This window comes from Gobio gobio, assembly GCF_949357685.1.
Source record: "Gobio gobio genome assembly, chromosome: 2".
Classification (NCBI taxonomy): domain Eukaryota; kingdom Metazoa; phylum Chordata; class Actinopteri; order Cypriniformes; family Gobionidae; genus Gobio; species Gobio gobio.
In genome coordinates, this window is record NC_137098.1 from 17,203,819 (window position 1) to 17,226,683 (window position 22,865).

Here is a 22,865-nt window from a genome sequence, read left to right on the forward strand (position 1 = left end):
CTGTTTGTTTGTGGTCTTACCAAATACCAAGTTTGTTTGGCCGTCACGGTTGATCAACCTTTTGGAGAACAGGACCTGATTGAGTCACATTCTTATCCGACCAGACCCCTGACTTTGGTCAGCCTGTTCTTCATCCATCCCAGCATGACTCCCGAAACCAAGTCCAGATCTCGGTGCTTGATATTCAGCGCTGCTCTGACTGAAGATGAAGTGTTGATAAAACACAGTTTGACCCAAATCTCAGTTGAAAGGGCTCGTCGTGTCCAATAACCGGTGCCTCCCATTAAAACAAGACCGTACAGAAAAAATCAACCTCTGAAATCGATAATCACATTGCTTTTTTAAATTTTTTGCTCTGTTTCTGAAGATCAAAGTTCTCGCTGATCTGATAGAACGAGTTTCAGCCACAAATGATTGGCTCCATATTTTCCCCAGGATTTTTTTTTATTATTCTTTAAGAGTATTTTTTTTGGCAGTCGGTGAAAAGTGTGGGTATAGTGCAATAATTTATTTTGTATTTATTCCTTTTTTTTTTCCCCTTTTCCGAACATTTCTTTTAGGCTGATAATTGAATCTCTCGTCTCCGGTTGATATATTCCAACAGAAAGTTTGTTAGCAATTTCACCTTCCTCAGATCTGCGGCTCATCTGATCTGCGTCAATCTACATTCAGCCATCTTCCATTACTCTCAGATTGTTTCATCCCTACTCGTCTGTCATCCCTCTCTCTCTTCACCGCTTTGAGCCTTTCGCTTGGATGGGTGGGATGGCTGTCCAATTTTACGGCTGGCTACTCTTCTCCTGTTTGCGTGTTGCGTCCGGCGCTTTCTAAAAGCTTCTTCAGATGGGCTTTTGGCGCCTGAGTGGAAATGAGACACGAGCGAGAGATGTTTTGTGCCATCTTTGTTTTTAAGCTTGTTTGTGTGAATCGCCCAATCAGGTCTTGCTCAAATTATATTTGTGACATTTTAATGGAAATATAGCATTACTTAACACTCTATATATTTCTGTGATTTTAATCAACTTTAAATGTGGCCCATGAATGTGCTCTCATTCTTCTCATTAAAGAAAAAAAAATCAAACACAAATAAATAAAGAGTACTGTTAGATAATTTTTATTTTGTGTTCAGTAGCAAAATTCCCCTTTTAGTGTTGGTACAGTAAGTCAAATTGTACATTTTACTGAATTGTTTCAAAACTCTGATTCTGCAGACAATCTCCAAAATATAAATTGTTAATATATTAACATTTAAAATGTACTTGGCTGTTTGTTCAAATCTTAAATGCACACCTCGGGTCTTTATCGACCTGGGACGTCATTCACTACCCTCCCCCTTGTTAATTTTTTTAAGTTAGACATCAACCTTCTTAGTATTCCTCAATCTATTATTCATTATAAACAATATAACAAGGGAAAAAATACAATTATAAAAGAATGTCCGTTTACTAATTACTTTTGTTGTAAAAAGTGTATAGGGTCGCTAGTGACCCAAGGTATGCAATAGTGTAATAGTTTGTAATAAATTGATCTCTGATGAATCAATATGTGTTCACCTTTAATCCTCAAGGTGGCAATGTATGATACACAATGAAGTGATGTTTCACTCATAATTACCCCAGGCATAAAACGAACGAATACTATAGTATCATCAGCAAAACTTGAGCAAAAATAGCTCAGTGATTTACTGCAGAGCAAGTACTGAACACAGTCAAATATAAGTGTCACTGTCACTTGATGGTGGATTTGGTGAAGACGCTGTTAGCGATCAAAATTTGATTTTAAAGTTGAAAGTGATGGTTTTGAGAATATGTTTGAGATGGCGAAAATGAGCCAGATGCTGAATGTATCAGTGACAGTGATGATGGTATAAAACATCTGATCAAACTGAACCCTTCCAAGCTCCAAAAAGGCAACGAATTATGCTTTATTTTATTCCTCTGTAATTGTTACTCTAATATCAAGAGAGTTTAATACTCTTGCGGCAGTTCAAAGTAAAAAATCGAAACGTACGGTTCTCCACCCTCGATTTCGGCACGCACTTGCACCACAGTTCATCTCAAATCTGATGACGTAGGCCTATCAGATATGGTTTCTTGAAAATAACAAAGTGTAAAGAAGACAGACAGAGTTAGGTTGGTGTATGTTTCTGTCCATGGATACTATTCTGGCTTCCCAATATATTACAACAACAGCGATGACCAAAAAGCGCGGACAAAACGGTCACCCTTGTATGCGAGTGCCGTCTGCTCGAACGTGACTCACTCAGTCATGTACACCTTAATTTTTATTTTATTTTACTCAGCAACAATGCGTTAAATTGATCAAAAGTGACAGTAAAGACTGTTTTCAACACTGATAATATGAAATGTTTCTTAAGCAGCAAATCCGCATATTAGAATGATTTCTGAAGGAACGTGACACTGAAGTCTGGAGTTTTGATACTGAAAATTCAGCTTTACATCACAGGAGTAAATTACATTTTACAATCTATTAAGATACACTTAAAAAAAATCTTACTGACACCAAACTAGTAGTAGTGCAAATTGAATATTGTTAAAAGGCTGAAAAATAGAGAATTTAAGTTAATTTGTTTTTGCGTTAGTGTTTGCCTGCGGTCATCAGCATAATGGAGATCTTAAATTACCTATTAGCATCCAAACGAGCTCAAACTCCAACTTTCTCACACACTGACCTTCTAATTCTTTCAGTGTTTCGGGGCTTGATAACGGTGTGTAAGTCACGTTCCCCCGCAGCGCTGAATGCATGCATTGTTATGTCCCCCGTCCCCCCCTTTGACCCCCTCAGCCCTCTTGAGGGGTCCACACACACCTGTCAAACTCCGTCTCCCCGAACATCAGTCCATACATTCACCAGAACCCCCTGGAGTTTATTGGAAACACACACATAAACACGGGAACAGCAGAGACGGCCGCGCCACTGAGGGTCGGCTTCCACATCAGGAGCAGATTGAAGGGAAGGTCAGTGGAAACACGATCAGCCAATTCACTTCTGCTCTTGAGTTGTTGTTTTTTCTTGTGACATTCCTTTTCTCCACATTTGTATTATTCAGTCTCCTGCCCATCAAAGCCTTTTTCGATGAACGTTTTCAAGTGACTCTCTGCCGGGGATGTTCTTTCATCACAAGAGGTTGAAAGAGCCAGAGAGAAGGGAAAAATCATACGCGGTTTGGCTTCAAGGATTCTGTAGGGTCTTGGTCCTTCAGTGCTGCCACACTCTTATTTTGATTCTCGGCCGATTGTTCGGACGTAACACAACCATCCTTGACTGAAGATGTGTGTGTTTGCGGGCTGTTTGTCGTTTGGAGCATAACGGGTACAGAAAGAGGAATCTGATTGTACATGCCAATGTCGTTTTGTCTTCAATGGTGTTGCGGCGACATCGGCCCGTACAATTTTCCCCTCTGTTAGCTTTTTTATGGAACTGTACTGTGTATGTGTGTGTAATCATTGAACGCTTCACATGAAAGTGTCATTACCATAATCATATTTCAACACACACACGCAATTTGCTGAGGGAATGATTACGAGTTTGGTTTGACATACTGAAGGATTGGGTGACTGATGCATGAACGTTCTGTAGACAAAGAAAATAGGCTTCGAAAAGTGTGTACACCATTTACTACACACGTTAGTTTTCATTAAAAAAATAAATGAGGTAAATGTGTGCACATCAAATTAGCGACTCCAGTAGACTGAATGGTTCAAAACTCCAGATCATTTCATAATTCACCACATTTCGACTAAATCTCATCTCATCATGCACGCAATCTTCCAGGAGTAAAATAATATTAACCCTATAAAGCCTATCACATTCGAAATGCAAAATTCTAATGCTCAATATGATCAAAACTTTGTTGAAAAAGCTATTTTACTCAATCTACTGCCTTCTGTCGTCTGATTGATAGTTTAATTGTTTAGCAAGTGAAAGGCCTTTTAGTATAATTGGAAAAACGTCCACATGTCGTGGTTCACTTTCTTTTTAAAATAAAATCTTTGCTGATTTTTATAAAGTTAACATTAGAATAACTGTGTATAATTTCTTGATGAACACTCACTGGACTGTAGCAACTTATCATTTTTGAGTATCACATTTGATCCATCAGGCTTTTAAGGAACGTTTATATGTTAATCTCTCAATTGTGTAGCAAAAATACAGAGCTATGATCATAAAACTAAGCATTTAAATATTATCCTACTATGGCATATTATTGGCAGATATAGATTGACAATTAATATTTATATGCATTTTATGTAAGTAGTCTGTTATACTGTTGAAGATCTCATTGATTTACTGTACAATCTATCAGAATTTCATCTTACTTTTTGCCATATAAATATGCGCCAAATTGCTTATTTTTGCTCAGTTTGTGCCTCTGAATAAAATGGAGGTGTTTTCCCTCCTCAAGTATGAGTACAATATTCTCACAATATCATACTATAAAAGGCATAAACGCTGGCCTGTGTATCAAATATGACGCTCAACAAAAACACATATTAAACACATTTAAAGATGTTTTTTTTGGGTTCAATACACTTTCCTCCAATACATCTTGATGAATAGGTAATACAATATAAGGCTTAAAATGGAAAGAATGGTGAGGGATGTGCTGATACTGGACTTTTTCCATGACATTGTATGGAGAGAGTGTGTTTATAATGACACTAAGGATTTTTGGCTCAGGATAAGTCTGCTTGGAATTGTGTTCTAAATTGACAATGAAAAACACAATGAATAAACAGACAATGCAATGTTCATGGAGGACTAAATGGGCCAGTGAATCGATCTACCAGCAGCCAAAGCAAAGAGAACATTACAACTCTGTCTGTCTCTCCATGTGTGTGTGTGTGTGTGTGTGTGGTGTTGTCATCCCTACAGATTCTGCTTTGTGGCTTATTATCTTAATCGGTGTATTCAAGCATAAATTGAACATCTTTATCATCCTGTCTTCACACATTCTTTGACTAATCGGCATGCAGGATCAGATCTGTCTGTCTTAGCCATCTTTACAATGTTTGCAAGGCAACACATCATTGAAATTCCTCATACTTTTTTTTTCTCTCCTGACATTTCTGTAATTAAATCACATTAACATATTGACTATATTCATCCATTCAACCTTTTTGTTGATAATTTAGTGTTTTATCTATTTTTATTTCTAAACCTTATACTTATAAGGAATGTCGAATTACAGATACATTTTATATCAATATGGTATATACTGTACATGGTAACCATATTGGTATTTATAAAATGAAATAGTTCAAGTTTTGCTGATGATACTTCCTATTCTTTTGTTTTCTGCCTACTGTAATTATGAGTGTAACATCACTTCATCATTGTGTATCAGACAATAAAGGTGAATTACACTTATTCAGTCATTAAAAATTCAATAATTATTGTGCAGAAAAAAATAAACTAACACTCTTACACACCTCGGGCGACCCTATATAATTTCCCTTAAAAATGTCTTGTTATATTGTTTATAATAAATTGATTGAGGAATACTAAGAAGGCTGATGTCTAACTTTTAAAAAATGAATGTGGAGAAGGTCGTGAATGACGTCCTGGGTCAGTAAAGACCCGAGGTATGCGTTAATGGGTTAACCCCATAGACTGTAAAAAATATGGACGTAGTGTCCGTGACGTCACCCATAGGATTCTGAAGAGCAGTTTTGAAGCGTAAAGTAGGGTTGACCTGGCCGTTGCCATCTTGGCAGCGCGTCATCGTGCGTCATTCCCGGATAACAGAAAATGGGCAAAGAGACGGGATGTGGGTAGAGCTGAGGTGACGTAACAGACAGCAGAGAAATGGCTATCCACCTGTCACTCAAAGTGGCCACGCCCTTAATTATGCAGAACTTTAAGGCTTTATATAATGTAAATAAATGAGTTATAAAAAAATTCACCCCCATCACAGTTGTCATGAAGGGCAAAATTAGCCGAATAGACCAAAACCACAATTTGTACCAGGCTGTAAACATGTTTTTTTCTGTTGTAAAGTTGGGCATTTTAACATGGGGCTCAATGAGATTCTGCTCCCTTCTGGAGTCTGTCCCTAGTGGCCAGTCGATGAATTGCAGTTTAAGTCACTTCTGTATTGGCTTCAAGAGAAACGACGGGAGGTTGCCGCTTGGTTAACCCTTGTTTTGTTGGATCCGAGTACAAAAACTACCTGTGGTTCATATTTAAAACAGGTCGCTGTAATTTATCAACTATAAATGTGCTTTTGTTAGTTGACCTGGCAAACCTGTCATGTAGACGTAACACTGACCGCCGGTAATATTTTCTGCCATGCTCCTCTGAAAACAAGGAACATTCAGCCCCAATAACCAGAGCCTGCTGTTTTTATTTAAGCCCAAAACCCTGGGGAACCTTTTAAATTGCCCAGTCCAACTGGAAAGAGACACTGAAGCGCTCTGGGCCGGTGCGTTTGGGGCTCTAGTTATTGATGGGTAGATGCTATAAGACATAGTCAGAACTCAAAAAATCTGGTGGGTCTTCATTGTTGAAGGGCATTACAGATTTAGTGTGTGCTATGCTGGGAATATCTTCTCTAGCTTTTTAAATGATGCATGTTTACGTCACTGTTCCGAAGAAGAAAAGCAACGCCACATTCTGTTTTGATTCAGTCCAGTTTTCTATTTTTAATTTATTAAATAACTGGTATTTTATACATGTTGCTGTTTAGCCAGTGTTATCATTATATCAGTCTTTTGGTGTTTTATTTAGTTAATAAAAACAGCAACTCAATATTAATAAAATGGAATCTTTATTAATTTATTTAAACCTTTTTCTTGTTATTCCAAATGATTTATGATAAAATTCTTTCCATTTTCAAATTAAAAGTTTTTAATAAGATCTTTTATTTGCTTTTCGTTCTCACTGTATTTTATTTAGTCACAGTAAATTCACCTCTTAGAACATATTTTAGCATAAAAAATATACTTGATATAAGACTGTGAGTTACATTTCTTTTATCATATGTTTACAATTAATAAACACAACGGGAATTCATTTCACTACATTGAGTTGATGTTGTTGTCACTTTCGTCTTTTCCCCAGGTGCTGTGCTTACTTCTAAACTGGCAATTTACTGAGAAATATTCCAGGTGTTTTTTCATATTTTTCCCCCATCTCTAATTGAAATGTAAACACATAGCAAGCCAGATAAACAAGTTGATATGGGAAACACACAGGCCTATTATAATAAACTGCAAACCCCAAAGAGACACTTTTGAATGAATAACAACATCTGTAGGTAAACAGAAGATTAGTTTAAAAGCTATCCTTCATCCACTCTTTAAAACAAACATTTATGGCAAACGTCGACTTGATAGCCCTCTGTGATTCTGCTCATGCTAAACCTTCATTTGTGCTGCTTTAAAATGGAAAAAGCATGGATTGTAGTACTTAAGACCATTTTTTGATTGTCTGTTCTCGGTCTCGACTGCATTTCTCCTCGGTCTTGTCTTGGTCTCGGACTCGGGATTTTATCTCAAGACCAGTCAAGACCACAACTGCAAGGATATCACTAAATTGCTGGTGCATTGTCTGATTTAACATCATTAATGTGATTTGATGTAAAACTTACAGCTTAAAATGCAATCAATTACTTCTTATTTTGTTACTGTGCTGCCGGGTTCAAAATCAATGCAGCATTGTCTCAAAAATGTGCAAAAATTAATATAAATGCCCGCAAATTCTGAGATTTCGTTTTTTTATAAAACATAGAATATAATTAAGCAATATCGCAATAGCAAGAGAGCTGTTTTCATGAATATATAAGCGTGATTGCAAATTATATTGATTTATACAAACGTTCTATAAACAAGAAGTTAATATTAAATGACATTTTAAACGGTGTCTTTGCTAATTCGGCAACGTTTCGTTATTAAATGAATCGGTTGCTTTGAACAAATTGGTTGAATAAAGGATTCTGTGACGGTTAAATAATGTTATTGTTTTAATGTTAAATTAATCTGAACATTATTTATGCAGGTGTAATCGTACCAATTCAGATGCAACTTCTGTGCCATGAATTTTATTGGTAGTGATTTGATTGGTAACAGCGCTATAGTGTCTAACTATTCTAATTGTATTTAATATAAGTCATTTCTCAGACACTAGATATGGATCTTTTAGATAAATTTAAGGAGTGCTGGTCTGGTCTTGGTCTTGTCTTGGTCTCAACACCACAAAGTCTTGGTCTTGTCTTGGTCTCAGCACACGCTGGTCTTGGTCTAGACTTGGTCTCGGTTAAGGTGGTCTTGACTACAACACTACAGTATATTCATACAGACGAGAACAACACAGTTTTTTCTGTAATATGTTGACCAAATCAGACTAGAAAACTACACAAAAGATATAAATATATAACTTTTGAAGTAGAAATAATGTTAAAAATATTTGATTTCATCTATTATAAATAACATTACAATCCAGACATATTTTGCGGAATTCGCTCAAAAAGTCCTTTATTAATGAAATAAATATCTAAGCATTCTGAGCTGTTACATATGTACATATTTTACTGCATCCCATATGGCTTTAATAAGAAGTGTAATTTGGTTAATTTTGGTTATCTCCATCCTATCGGGTATCCTGTCGATCATTTACATAATAGGAAGAAAATGAGGTCACGATTAATAATGGACCCTCAACTTGAAAAAAAGCATATATCTGTAAGGCTGTACCGAGTCTTTCCGAAAACAGCCAAGCTCGTGGAGGCATTCAGTGGGCGGAGCTAAAGAGTCATGAGCACATATTCACAATACATCATGCCATTATCCTTGGATAACTTTCGATTCACTATACGTTCGCGTTGTTTACATTATATGCACTTACGCGTCGATTGCCAACAAAACACACACATTTGATGCAGCTTCACTCACCGCCTGCGGTTTCGACTCGTGACCGGGAACAAACAAACACACTTGCAGAACTCTGTTGCTGCTCCGGAAAAACAAACTGCATCCACTGTTTCCTTAATGCTGGGTTATTTGGGAAGCTGAACAAGGTTATCTTTCCCTCACAACCAAAAACACACTTCTTTAGTGACATTGTTGATTTCGTGGTCTAAACACAAAATGACAGCGCTGCCGACGAATTCTGTAACCCGAACGAAGCTCGTTGATACTCAAAAAAGCTTTCCGAATCCTGAAGGAGTGTATTTGGCACAGAAACACTGCCATACGTCCAACTCGTTTTTTGAAATTTTGGTCATGTTTAACATTGAGAATCCAACTCATTAACAGTGTAAATAAGTCAGAATGCATGAAATAGCATTAGAACCCCCCCCCCCCCTTTAAGCATATTCACCTCAGGTTACAGAATTCAAAACAATCCATTTAATGATGAAGCTTTTGCATAAGTGTAATGTTTTTCTCTTTATTTTACAGTAATAAACATCTGCGTTGGGTTGTATCGAACAGCAGCAGCGTCTGTGTATATCTGGGATGTGACTGACTGCCGGCGAGTTATTCATCACCCGCTGTGAGTCGAGGTCAGTGGCTGGTGAGCTCTTGGCAGCCACTAAAGATTGTTAAACTTGGTGTTAAATGCTACGTATGTGTGACATGGGCGCTAACACATCGATTTGGAGCTCTAAGCCGTGAGCGTGGTAGAGACGTCTCTCATACATCACCCTTTGAGTCACCCAGACGCCAATCTCCATACATTAGAAGCGCAGTAATGCGTGTGTGTGCGTCAAATGGATGAGATGAGTGGCTGCATCCTGATTCCTGTACTTCTACTGCACACTAGAATGGCCTACTTCACTGTTGATGGGAAAATACATGCTTTTCCATTCTGGGACACAGTATTTCAGATTTAGTGTTTGCTATGCTTGTAATATCTTGGCTAGTTCATGGCAAATGGGTCGAGCCACATTCCACTTTGATTTAATCAAGAGTTTCAAATTCTCCATCTTCCAATTAGTGGAAAATCTATTTTACTTTTATTAAATAACTTAAAATGGACACATGTTTGTGTTCAGCTATTATTATGATTATTGGAAAGTGAAACCTTTATATATATATTTTGTATAGAAAGCATTGTGATTTTTTTTTTTTAAAGGGAATTATTGTTCAATTAATTATAGCTTATAATTCTTATGCCAAAACAGTAAATGTCACATGTACATTCTGTTTTGCTTGTGATTGATTTGTTCCTTTGTTCAGTTTCCCGCCACTCCTTGTTTCCATGGTCACTGTCATTATGAATTCATTTAGTTCAGCTGTGTCTGTTTAATTATCTCATTTGCGTTCACTATTTAAGTTCCTCTTGTTCACTCAGTCTTTGTCTAGTCACTGTTGTGTTTCCGTTGCTCGTCTGCATGTTTCTGTGAAGTTAAGATTAAAGTGTATGTTTGATTGTGATCTCCTGAGTCGTCAGCCTGTTCCTGGTTCACCTGTACTGTTACAGTATAGAAGTCATGAACGACATTGTCTGACCTTGAAATTGTCTTGATAGTACAGACCTCATTGTCACGTATTGTTTGCATGTTAGCATTAGCATCTAGCTGAATTAATTATTGTAAAATTCAATATAAGCCCAAAAATACACAAGAACACAAGCAAGAGTAGGCTGCACAATCTGCACTTGTAATGTGCTTCAAATCTTAAAAGCATTTAAAAAAAAACTTGCAGATAATATCATATAAATAAAATAAAATCCCACTTAAGCACACTTAGGGTACACTTTCGTGACTGTTTCTTAACACTTAAGTACACTTTTAAAAAGTCTACTCTATAGCTTGTATTAAAGGGTTAGTTCACCCAAAAATGAAATTTCTTCCATTAATGACTCACCCCAATGTTGTTCCAAACCCGTAAGACCTCCGTTGATCCTCGGAACACAGTTTAAGATATTTTAGATTTAGTCCGAGGGCTTTCAGTCCTTTGAATGTAAGTCTGTGCACACTTTGCTGTCCACGTCCAGAAAGGTAATGAAAACATCATCAAAGTAGTCCATATGTGACATCATTTGGTTAGTTAAACTCTTTTGAAGTGTCGACAATACATTTTGGTCCAAAAATAACAAAAACTAAGACTTTATGAAGCATTGTCTTCTCTTCCGGTTATGTTGGAATCCGCGTTCACGAGGCGTTGCTCGCAGCTTTTTTGCGACAGCGGTTGATGCTGTGTAGGAGCTTCTTCCATCGCTCTGAGTTCTTCGTCCGTGTATTCGGGTTCAAATAAATATGGCTGAGCAAAAAAATGCAAGTCTTCCTCTGTGTCGAAATCCTCAGACATGTTTGCGATGGTTGTTTTGTTTACAGCGTGCGTCTCCCTCAGACTACAAACGAAGCTCTGTTGCACCAGATAACACGCCACAGCGTCTTACGTCTGCAGCGTCACTGTGGCCTCGTGAATGCGGATTCCAACATAACCGGAAGAGAAGACAATGCTTCATAAAGTCTTAGTTTTTGTTATTTTTGGACCAAAATGTATTGTCGACGCTTCAAAAGAGTCTAACTAGCCAAATGATGTCACATATGGACTACTTTGATGATGTTTTCATTACCTTTCTGGACGTGGACAGCAAAGTGTGCACAGACTTACATTTAAAGGACTGAAAGCCCTCGGACTAAATCTAAAATATCTTAAACTGTGTTCCGAGGATCAACGGAGGTCTTACGGGTTTGGAACAACATTGGGGTGAGTCATTAATGGAAGAAATTTCATTTTTGGGTGAACTAACCCTTTAATGCCATTTTAAATCATTTTGTTTTAATAATGTTTTTGTTGTGCTTTAAATGAGTACACTTATTTTGACATAAGTGTACTTATTTAACATACTAAAGCACATGTAATTACATTAAAATATCTTAGTTTACCATAAATGTTTGTCAGTACATTCAGCAGTACACTTAACCATATTTCAAAGACAGAATACTTATGAATGTTATACTTACATATGAATACTTACTTAAGTCCTGCTTAAGTGGGCCATAAAAGTACTCTCAAGTTGAGCTAACTACATTTAATATACATTTTAATTTAAATATTTTTTATTTAATTGTATTAAACATGAAATTAAGTGTTCAAAAAACATTAAAAGAATACACTTAAGTGCTAACGGTAATTTTTTACAAAAGTTTCTGTAAAAAATGACCTTAATTTTACAAAATGGCTCCTAGATTCAATACATGTGTGATATGTAAAATCAGGTAGACCATGCCAGTCACGCATCAGCTGATGGTGCGGCTGATTTATGATGTCTACCATTACATTTCAGACACATTACAGCAGTCTTTTTAAATTCTCCATTCACTCATTCTCTCTGCTGCAAGCTACTTTAAGCTGTCAACTCTATTTGAGTCTTCATATTACATGGCCGCAAGAGGCTTTAAAGCTGTATTTTGAAATGAGAATACAATTTTTGGTTCCAAACATCCTACTACTATTCTCTCTCGATATCAGGCATGTCCAAAGTCAGTTCTGGAGGGCCACTGTCCTGCAGAGTTTAGCTCCAACTTGCCTGCCTGGAACTTTCTAGTAAGACCTTGATTTACTGGTTCAGGTGTGTTTAATTTGGGTTGGAGCTAAACTCTGCAGGACAGTGGCACTCCAGAAGCAGGATTGGACACCCCTGCTCAACTGTATGTATAACTACTCACTATATACTCCTTGGACTCCTTGCTTTTCGAACCGCTTTCCTGGCTCCCACTAGTTACATTTATAATCAAATACTTTTCATGTGTTTTGGTAGTCAACACATCAAAATAAAAGGATTAAAACATAGCAAATGCACATTTTAAAAGTGTACTTAAGTGTGTTTAGAAACTATAATGAATGTGCATTTATCTTTAAGTATACTTAATATTATTATTTTATTATCTGCAAGTGCAGTTTTTTTTAAATATACAGTATACTTTTCAGATTTGAAGTACACTACACAAGCACATTCAATGCAATTAAGCATTCTTGTTTTTTCACATTGGTTCTCGTGCCAGCTAAAGAGAATGCAGATGGGAAATTCATACCATGTGCTAGAATTTCAATGAAAGCAGGTTTTCTAATTGTAAATGTATTCATGCATACAGTTATTGCAAAGACAGGCGTCCCAGGCCTGTGTGTCTATGGAGAATCCGTTTATTGAAAAGCGGTCTGTCAGCATGCCAGAGCCTTGAGAAAGCATCCGAATCATTGCTTTGTAAATTATTAGTTGCCTGGACTCATGCAAGTGTTTCATGTTAATCTCCAGTCAGCCCTTAAAGTGCCTGGAGTAGGTGACAGCTTATTAGTAAAAAGTCCAAAAGAGATACACGGTCCTTGCCTTCGACAGCTCTCATTTTACAGTTTTTCCGGATTAATCCAGTGGGAATGGCTACAAGGAGTTTCTAGTACTGACAGTTTGATCCTTTTCTCTCTATACATCTGTAGATAACACTGTTCAGTTCATTACAACAGCTGGAAGGGGTGTTTGGTTGAGAAAAGCTGCACTGCAAAATGCACAGTTTCTCCATTCGACTCGTGTTTGGTCAGTTTAGCAATTTGTTTATCTCTGATAGCTTATCAAAAGTGCTTTGTTGGATTCTTTTAATCTTCCCTTAGTGCTCTATTTGTTAGATTAGTCAATTATCCAAATTGTAAACCTGAGTTATCGGTTTCTCAAAGGAAACTTTTAGTAATTTGCTGTTTAGAGATCTATATGCTTAACACATTCAATTGAGTATCTTGGCATTAATCTTGATAGCAGTATCACGTAGGCTTCTTTGCCCCCAGAAAAAACACTATTCCACATTAGGGAGGCAACAGAGGTTCTGGGTCATGAATTTGTCACAAAAAGAGATACTTTTCTTGTCAGGGCAACTTAAATCCACTTCCTAAATAATTTGTTTTTCATATCAAGGCTTCTGGCTTCTTTTAGTTGATAAATCGCAGGATCTGGTCCAGTTAGATTCAAGCTACAAATCTTGTTCGGGTCCATGCTGTTTCTTTTATCTTACAAGTTGAGACGTCTATCTCTCGTAATTTCTTCACAGACTCTTCTCTCTCAATTGAATTTGGAGGAATTTCAGTAATCAGTGGTTTTCATTGCCAAAATAACTGCTTTCTGTTGATACTTGTATGTCATGTACCCTAGCCCTAAAAATATTTGTAATAACACATTTGCCATGGTAACGTTGCAATTTAGCACATTTAAATTGAGTTTAACTAGCCTAGAAATCTAGATGCACCCTAGCGGCAGCAAATCTAATTTGCAGCTAGGGTAGTCTAGCAACTCTCCGTTGGCTTGCGAGCTGGAAAAAACAAACTCTGGTCAGGCCAATCACATCGTGTATAGAGTCGTTGGGCGGGCTTAAAGGGTTAGTTCACCCAAAAATGAAAATTCTGTCATTAATTACTTACCCTCATGTCGTTCGACACCCGTAAGACCTCCGTTCATCTTCGGAACAGAAATTAAGATATTTTAGTTGAAATCTGATGGCTCTGAAAGGCCTCCATTGGCACAATGGCACGGTTCACTCTCAAGACCCTTAAAAGTTACTAAAGACGTCGTTACTACAAGTCCATCTCACTACAGTGCTTCTAAAATAACTTTATGAATCGGCGACAATAGTTTTTGTGCGCAAAAAAAACCTAAATAACGACTTACATAGTGATGACGATTTCAAAACAAGGCATCATGAAGCTTCGAAGCGTTATGAATCAGTGAGCCGAATGATGATTCGGATCGCGTGTCAAACCGCCAAACTGCTGAAATTTGGCGATTCAAACCGCTGAATCGACTCGCTGATTCATAACGCTTCGAAGCTTCATGATGCCTTGTTTTGAAATCGTCATCACTATGTAAGTCGTTATTTAGGGTTTTTTTGCGCACAAAAACTATTATCGCCGATTCATTTAAAATGTACTTTAAAAACATACTTTTATTTTGAAATTATTACAAGAAATTATATAATTAAATTATTGGTACGTAAGTGTTAACATGAAAAAGGTCCTCTCTTTAAGTGGACTTAAGTGGCCTTTTATTTCACTAATATTATATTATCTGCAAGTACAGTTTTTTTTTTTAAATATACTTTTAAGAAAATAAAAGAAATACATTACAAGTCCAAATTCAATACAGTTAAGTGCACTTCTTTTTCACGAGGGCAGGACTATTGACTTCAAATAAGTCTGAAAAAATAGTCTGTAGGGAAAACATCACCATACTGCCAACACTGCGCTGTTCTGAATTAAATATTGTTGTTTTAGTCAACAGCATTACATTTTCTGACAGAGTAATGAAAATGGAGCTGAAGTTAAGTTTAAAAACCGCCCTGTAGTCGCCATTAATTCGTCTGTCTACAGTGGTTGCAGTGAGCTGGTGTCAATGGGGATCGACCTGTGAGTCATGCGGTCAGTCTCCCTCGGCCCGCTGCTTCTGCAGTGCTGCTAATGTGAAGATGTGAGCCAGTCTCTTGGCACATGAGGTTATATTTTGTGACACTGTAGCTAGACAGTAATTAACCTCTCCTATTTCAGCCATCTTGGCTCTATTGTGTGCTAATATGTCTTCAACTCAATCTGACCTGTTTCTCCATTATATATCTGTTGCTTGGCAGCTTTTTGAGTTTGGCTCAATTCTGCAGTCTTTCAAGTGCTTTCAGTCAGTCGTCTCATTGGCTAAAATTGATTAAGTTAAATGAAAACAAGAAGGAAGCACAAAAACGTACTCTCCAGACAGCTAATAAGGAATTGTTACCGTAAAAGTCAAAAGTTCGGAGCTTGGCGTTCCCTTTTGGACTGGTAGTGATCTTTAATCAATTTGGCTGGATGCTAAACTGGATGGACTCGATTTTCTCGAGTGGAGATTTGGCTAAGCTGTATGGTAAATGGACTCATATCTGCATTATTGAACCGTTGCCTATCTCGGTCTGGTGCCCAGGGTGGTGTCGCGGTCCTGACCTGTTGGACTAGTAGACTGGCCCTATTATTTCAGAATAATGTGGATGTTACAGAATGTGGCAAATTTTGGATGAACAAATCAAAAGTAGGCCTGCACACTTATTCAAATGCCGATATGGACTAGTGTCTATGAATATTAGCTAAAGTGCAAAAAGATTTATATTGAAAGTCTGCATGTTGTGCATGTCTTAGTTTAGTCTACCTCACATACTCAAGCATGTGTGATGCTTGTGGTGTTTTCAGCGTCTGCCGTCTCACTATATGAGGACATGAACACATGGACTTCATCTCCAGAGTTCACCAGCATTTCACCATTAATGACCAAAATAAAAATTCGGTCAGATTTGAAGAAATTATGACAGAAATATATAGTAGAATGTACTTCTCAAAGTAATAATAACAACAAGACTTCATTAAAACATAATTTAAGGCATATCACACACTTTAAACAGTAAACCTCTGTTGTGCAGCACTTTGTTTGCCAAAAAATAAACAGAATTGTTAAAATTTCATTTGATTACATTTTGCAAAATTACTTAAATTGTTAGAATTGTCTATGCATTCATTTGATTACCATCGTTTTTGATAACAAATTTAAATTAAATAATAAAATACAGAATCCAGAACAATTAACCGATGATAGAGAATTTTTTTTTGGGGGGAAACCCCCAAAACATTTTATAGAGCTATTATTGTTCAATTTATTATACATTTTGGTACATTGTATAGAGGTTTCATGATTTCAATTGATTACACATGCTTTTTGATTACTAAAATGTAATTTAACAATAAAAAAGGGATCTATACATGATTAAAACGGAAAACACAGAATTTGAGAAAATTCATAGGGCCCTGTAAAGCTAATTTTTTTCAATCTTTTAATACATTGATGTTCAGTTGCATATATTTCATGATTTCAATCCATTATACATGATTTTTTATTTAATACAATTTTATTTTTCCAGTAAAATACAATCCAGAAAAATAAAAACCGAGGGCACAGAATTGGGGTACATTTAAACTGAATTTGGCAAAAATAAAATGGATTTCATAGGGCCCTAAAATAGTTTTTTATTCCTAAAACTTTTTTTTTTTTTTTATGAATACAATTCCCATTCAAATTTAAATAGAAACTACAACATTTTGGGAAAAAAATTTAATAGATTTCCATAGGTCCTAAAAATGTAAATGTTGTAAATCTTTTAATATATTGTTGTTTCTTGATTTTGATTGATTCAACATGCTTTTTGATTACTAAAATTTAACTTAACCGTACAAACGGAATCCAGGAAATTCGGGAGAAATAAAATATAATAAAAATTAATGGGGGCCTTCTGGTGTAGGAGATGGACACACACTCACCTGTAAGACACATCCCACCCAACGATGGACAGAATGACCTCTGCAGACCCAATGATTTCAGAGAGTGTCGACTTACGCACTGAACACGGCCCTTCGACCTCGATTAGTAAACACAGCCTGAATGCATGCACAGATAAACACACACGCCGCAAACATTAGTCTAATTGATGACTGTGTGCTCAGTAAGTGTGGGTGTGTGTGGTGATTTCTTTTATAATTGAGCAGTTTGGAGTACATGCTGGGTAATTTAGGAGCATTTTATTGATGAATTTCAAACGAATTGGATCAACAAGGCGTAAGCGCTCCTACAGATCCTCATCCTGATGTTTCATCATAGTGCATGATATGAGACGGCACAAAAGAACAATTTATATGAAAGAAGTCATTTGTGTTCAATTGTTTGCTATTATGAGAACTTGAGTTTTTCATAAGAAGAGATGGAATAGCATTTGTCATTTTTGTTTTTTTCCATCCGTCCTTGAGAGAAAGAATATTTCTGTAATGTTACATCAGCTGAGACCTGCCTCATAAATCGTAACTACTGGATAACTGCCTCAAGCTCGCTCGCTCCACTTTTCTACCGACCAGGTATGATGCTCAATCTGCAATCATTCTGTTCATTAAAGTATAGTTCTTAGCTGGGGAAAAAATCATCTCTAAATCATCTAGAGTGGTCAATGTCCAGTAACATTCACGTAACTGATGTCCTCAAGTATAGTTCTCAATTATAGTAACAACAAGATCTCAAAACGCTAAGCAACTCTTATTCAATTTTCTGGTCGGTCTGGAATAAAATGATTGTATTTGTAAGGATCATATGTTTGAGTTAAATACTATGCCTTTGGTTTCTTGTTATTATTTATTACTTTCTGAGAGGTTTGTGGTTCATGTTTAAAGGGCTGATATTGCATTAAGATAATAACTAGCAAATGAATTCCACAGTTATGGTCACACTGCCAGTTGTGCAAATGGACAAAGTAGATAAAGATTAACCTCTGTGAGTTTCTGCCATAAATACTTGAGTCTCTGTTTTTAATTATTTTTGCTTCAGAAGAATTAATTATAAAGAAATGGTCCACTCAATAAAGGTAAGGGTCTCATTAATCCAACTGTAATTAAAGTCAACCTTATCATCTTTAGAGAAGCATTCGGTCTGATAGAGAGTGAAAGATCGAGCACTGTTGTGAAAATGAGAACTCAAATCTGTACCATTACTTTAACCTGAATAGCTTTTCTGTAACTGATTATCAAAAATCTGATAGACTTCTTTTGAAAATCCGTGACTCACCTTAGTCTTCCTGACATGTAAAGTCAAGAAATACAGTATGTTTTGTTTTTAGAGGCAGGGTTAAATGAAATAATAGGCTGAATTTTTCCAAAATACTCAAAATTTCTTTTCAATAATTTCATTCTTTTAATGACCCCCCCCCCCCCCCCCTTCATTGTAATGTCAGGATTGTTGTATCACCGTGACATGTTTTACTTTATACACGCAAAAATATTCAAAAGAATTGTAATAAAGAGTTATTCAAAAGCCCTGCTTCCATCGAACAATCCACAGAACAATTGTCCTGGAACTTTTTTCCCCCAGACCTGTTGCTTTCTGCGTTTCCATTGCGGTCTAAAGTTCTGTGAAGATCAGGCAAATTAAACTGCGTGTGACTTTCCAGTTCCCGCTGGATTTCGTCCTCCACATATAAGCTTAATAAAGCCTGAACCTCGTCGTAGGTCCATCTTTCGTATTTTTTAAACGTTATTGTTCGAATAGTAAACAACTCTTACTGCACGCACCGCAACAGACTTTAAAAAACAGTGGTTGTCAACCAATCAGCATGTTCAGCACCCAAGTCCCTCCCCCGAAAGTTCCTGAACTTTGAATAAGTACTACCTAGCCCCGTTTCCACCGAAATTACCCGGGAACAATTTGTACCAGGAACTTTTTGCCGTTTGGCGGCAGAAATATTTACCCGGAACTTCATTTAGACCCTGGTTCCTGCGGAATTCACTGAGTACCACCCCAAAGTTCCTTGTTCCTGGGGAAAGTTCCTGCGGTGGAAACTCGGCTCTCACGAGCAGGGCCATTTTGAGGGGTAAATATTTACCCGGAACTTCATTTAGACCCTGGTCCTTGTGGTCAAAACCAGTGTTGGGGGTAACGCATTACAAGTAACTTGAGCTACGTAATCAGATTACTTTTTCAAGTAACTAGTAAAGTAACGCATTACTTTTAGAATTTACAAGAAAATATCTGAGTTACTTTTTTACATTTATTTGACTGACAGCTCTCCTGTCCTATGTTGAGAATTTTTTTTAGAGTAAGTGCAGTGGCGTTGTGTGTAAACATGTTATTTTAGTTCTAGAATAAATGTGAGCATTTATTCATCTCACTTGCACAATAAAGAGTCAGTACTCCTCAAAATGAATAAAATCAGACAAATGCAAGATCAGAATACTATGCAAACCTACAATTAAGTGACCTACAATTAAGCATAATTAACTCAGTAATTATTTTAGTTACTTTTTAAGGGAGTAACACAATGTTGTAATGCATTTCTTGTCAAAAATAACTTTCCCCAACACTTGTCGAAACACACCAAGTACCAGCCTAAAGTCCCTAGTTCCTGGGGAAAGTTCTGCGGTGGAAACATGGCTATAGCCACCATGTACAAAATGCATTTTTAAAGGCACAATATGTCCTTTTTACCACTAGAGGTTGCTTATTCAAAATAAAGTCGTAGCTTATTGACTTGATTTCGCGGAATCATGAGAGTTGTTGTCTTCACCTCTACAGCCGGTGGAAAAGAATCTGAAGGGACATGGGCAAAAATCATTTTCATGGTTGAACTAATGTATTAAAGATTTATTAACATTACTGTGGTATGAAGCAGGGTGGGACTGAAAGCCGCTGGAGCGTAACAAGGCTGCTGGAGCGATTGCTAATGAGAGACAAGCGCAACACATGGGCTCAAGTGCAGCAGAGCTTTTATTATGCCGCAGACGAGTGCTTCCGCTTCTTCCATGTATATGAGGTAACGCAGTGCTGTTTTATCATATTAGATACATTTGAGTGTGTTGAAAGTTATATTATAATGCTACTCTGTGCTTTCGCTCGGCGGCTACTATGAGACACTTGTTGCACACTGCAGTAAGCTAAAAAGATATTAGGCATGTTACTTGCGGTAAATCAAGAAAATGAGAACAATAAGACTAACTGTGTTGAGCTATATAACAATGATTTGTATGTCAATGTCAATGCATGTATCCACAGTTGCTCACCTGTCTAATAAAACACATAATATATTAAAGCGTCAAAGCGTGGAAATCGAGGGTAACGTGGGTATGATGTCGTTGACATTGGTTAAAATTGCTTATTTCTCTGGATTCAAACATTCTTGGAAACATTTGGGATAATGTTAGTACACATAAGTCAACAAAATGTATAACAATGTTCTGGTGGGTTTTGGACATTTTAATCCAAAAATCTTGCAGTCTTGTAAACATGACCGTTTCCAAATAAACCGTGTATGCCTGACTTCAGCCAATCAGATTAGAGCTTGTCAGATCATGAGGCTGAGATTAGTAAAAACAGTCAGCGGGAGAGGTGAAGAATGTGACATCATTACAGCTTTTGAAAAACACAAAGTAAACAGCAGAGCTAAAGTAATCTAAAGTTTAATCTTCCTCATGAATATGCATGCCTGCATAATTAAGGTAACGCTGTCACCTTCAATGCGGTATGCAAATGAGGCAGTTATTGAGTTGATTTTTACTTGTTCCTGTCAGCTATATGCGTTTATGTGACAGGTGTTGATGGCCGTATGCAAATGCTGGGAATTTGCCGGTGAGATTGCAGTCTCCACCCCTCAAAAAACACTTCTCGCTTCGTTTTGCTTCATAAACATGACAAGATGTATTTGCCCGTTATCTACAGGCTGTGCATGCGTTTACATCCTACTTCAGCGTTCACATGATTTCTCTGAGCAACCGTGCAAAAAAGAACACACCTTCTTTCTCTCTTAGCAGATGCCTTTGCATTTAAATCTTTCAGGCGTTCTCTTCTTGGAAAAATGACCATAAATATTGATGACATCATTTCCTGGGTATCCAGGGGCTTATATAGATTTTTTTTGTCTCAGTAGGAGCAGATCATGGGCTGTGTTGAGATACAAGTGTGCTAATTACTGAACACTGCATAGTATTCACTGCTACTTTTTAATACGGATACAATTTTGCAATAAGACAAAGCTAGTGCTATGATAAACATTTCCAACAATAGTATGCTACGTTACTGCCACCTGACGTTGTGATAAAAACATTTCTCTGTTCATTCGGATCTTGCCCTGGTTTGCTGTACACATGGCTGATGTGATCAGATCTTTGTCTTCACATCACATGATCTTCAAACAGGAAGTGTTTCTGCGCAATAAATCAATGATATAATCACACACACAGTCACTCAGATTATTTCCTCATCCTCAGGCCACAACTCACAAGAGTTTGAATATAGATAATCTAATGGTCCACCTCACATATAACCACCCTTTATGGCTGAACTAGTCAATGTTGCTGTAAAATCATAATACATTAATACAGGATCTGATCACCAAACTTTCTCTTTTTTTACATTTTATCTTTAATTATAAAATCTGTACAATCTGATTGGATGATCTGTGGCCACACATCCATTTAGTTCTATTTTTTTATCTGCCAAAATATACTTACCTTGAAATATCTTAGATAATAACATGCTTTAAATGTCCTCCATGAAAATGATTGCATTAGTCTGGTTAATGGTCTCACAAACCCTAAAGCTGCTATTTTCTGACTGATGTACACACTAGTAGTACACTGTCTAATTGGGTTTGTTTTATAGAATTTTTCAAGTATTACTGTATTCTTACATTCTTACATATATATATATATATAAGTTTTTATCCTCATGGGGACCAAAAATGTCCCCACAAGGATTTCAGATATTGCCATCTTTGTGGGGACATTTTGGCCCATAACGTAGGGTTTTACCTGAACACCTCACACACACACACACACACACACTTGTCTGGTTCACTATCTTTGTGGGGACTCTCCATAGACGTAATGTTTTTTTTTACTGTACGAACTGTATATTCTATCCTATACCTAACCATTACACAAAACTTTCTGCATGTCCCCACACGGACAAGGATTTCGGTTATTTCCATCTTTGTGGGAACATTCTGTCCCCATAACGTAGTGTTTACCAGGGCCACATACACACACACAAACACAGTTTTATTATACAGTACTCTGAAGGGAAATATTTCAGAAAATCATTATCTGATGGTCTCTTTTGCTCTCCCTCTGTTTTTAAAATCATGACCTAACAAATATGACCCACAATTTATGGTTGAGTTTTTAATTAAAAATAATGTCTTGTCGTTTGTGGTGATGAATGACATGGTCGATATATATAGAGCAGTTCAGGAGCATGAGAGCACATTGATCTAACCAAAAAGCACACACACACACACACACACACACACACACACACACACACACACACACACACACACACACACACACACACACACACACACACACACACAC

At 37.0% G+C, this 22,865-nt stretch overlaps 1 long non-coding RNA gene across 1 annotated transcript in view; it reads left to right on the forward strand.

Moving 5' to 3' along the window:
* Positions 1–2,505: 2,505 nt before the first annotated feature.
* LOC307122625 overlaps positions 2,506–22,865 on the forward strand; it is a 505,212-nt gene continuing 484,852 nt past the window's right edge. The window contains exon 1 of the long non-coding RNA XR_013816072.1: positions 2,506–2,533. This is a non-coding gene — a long non-coding RNA (uncharacterized lncRNA). The remainder of the gene's footprint in view (positions 2,534–22,865) is intronic.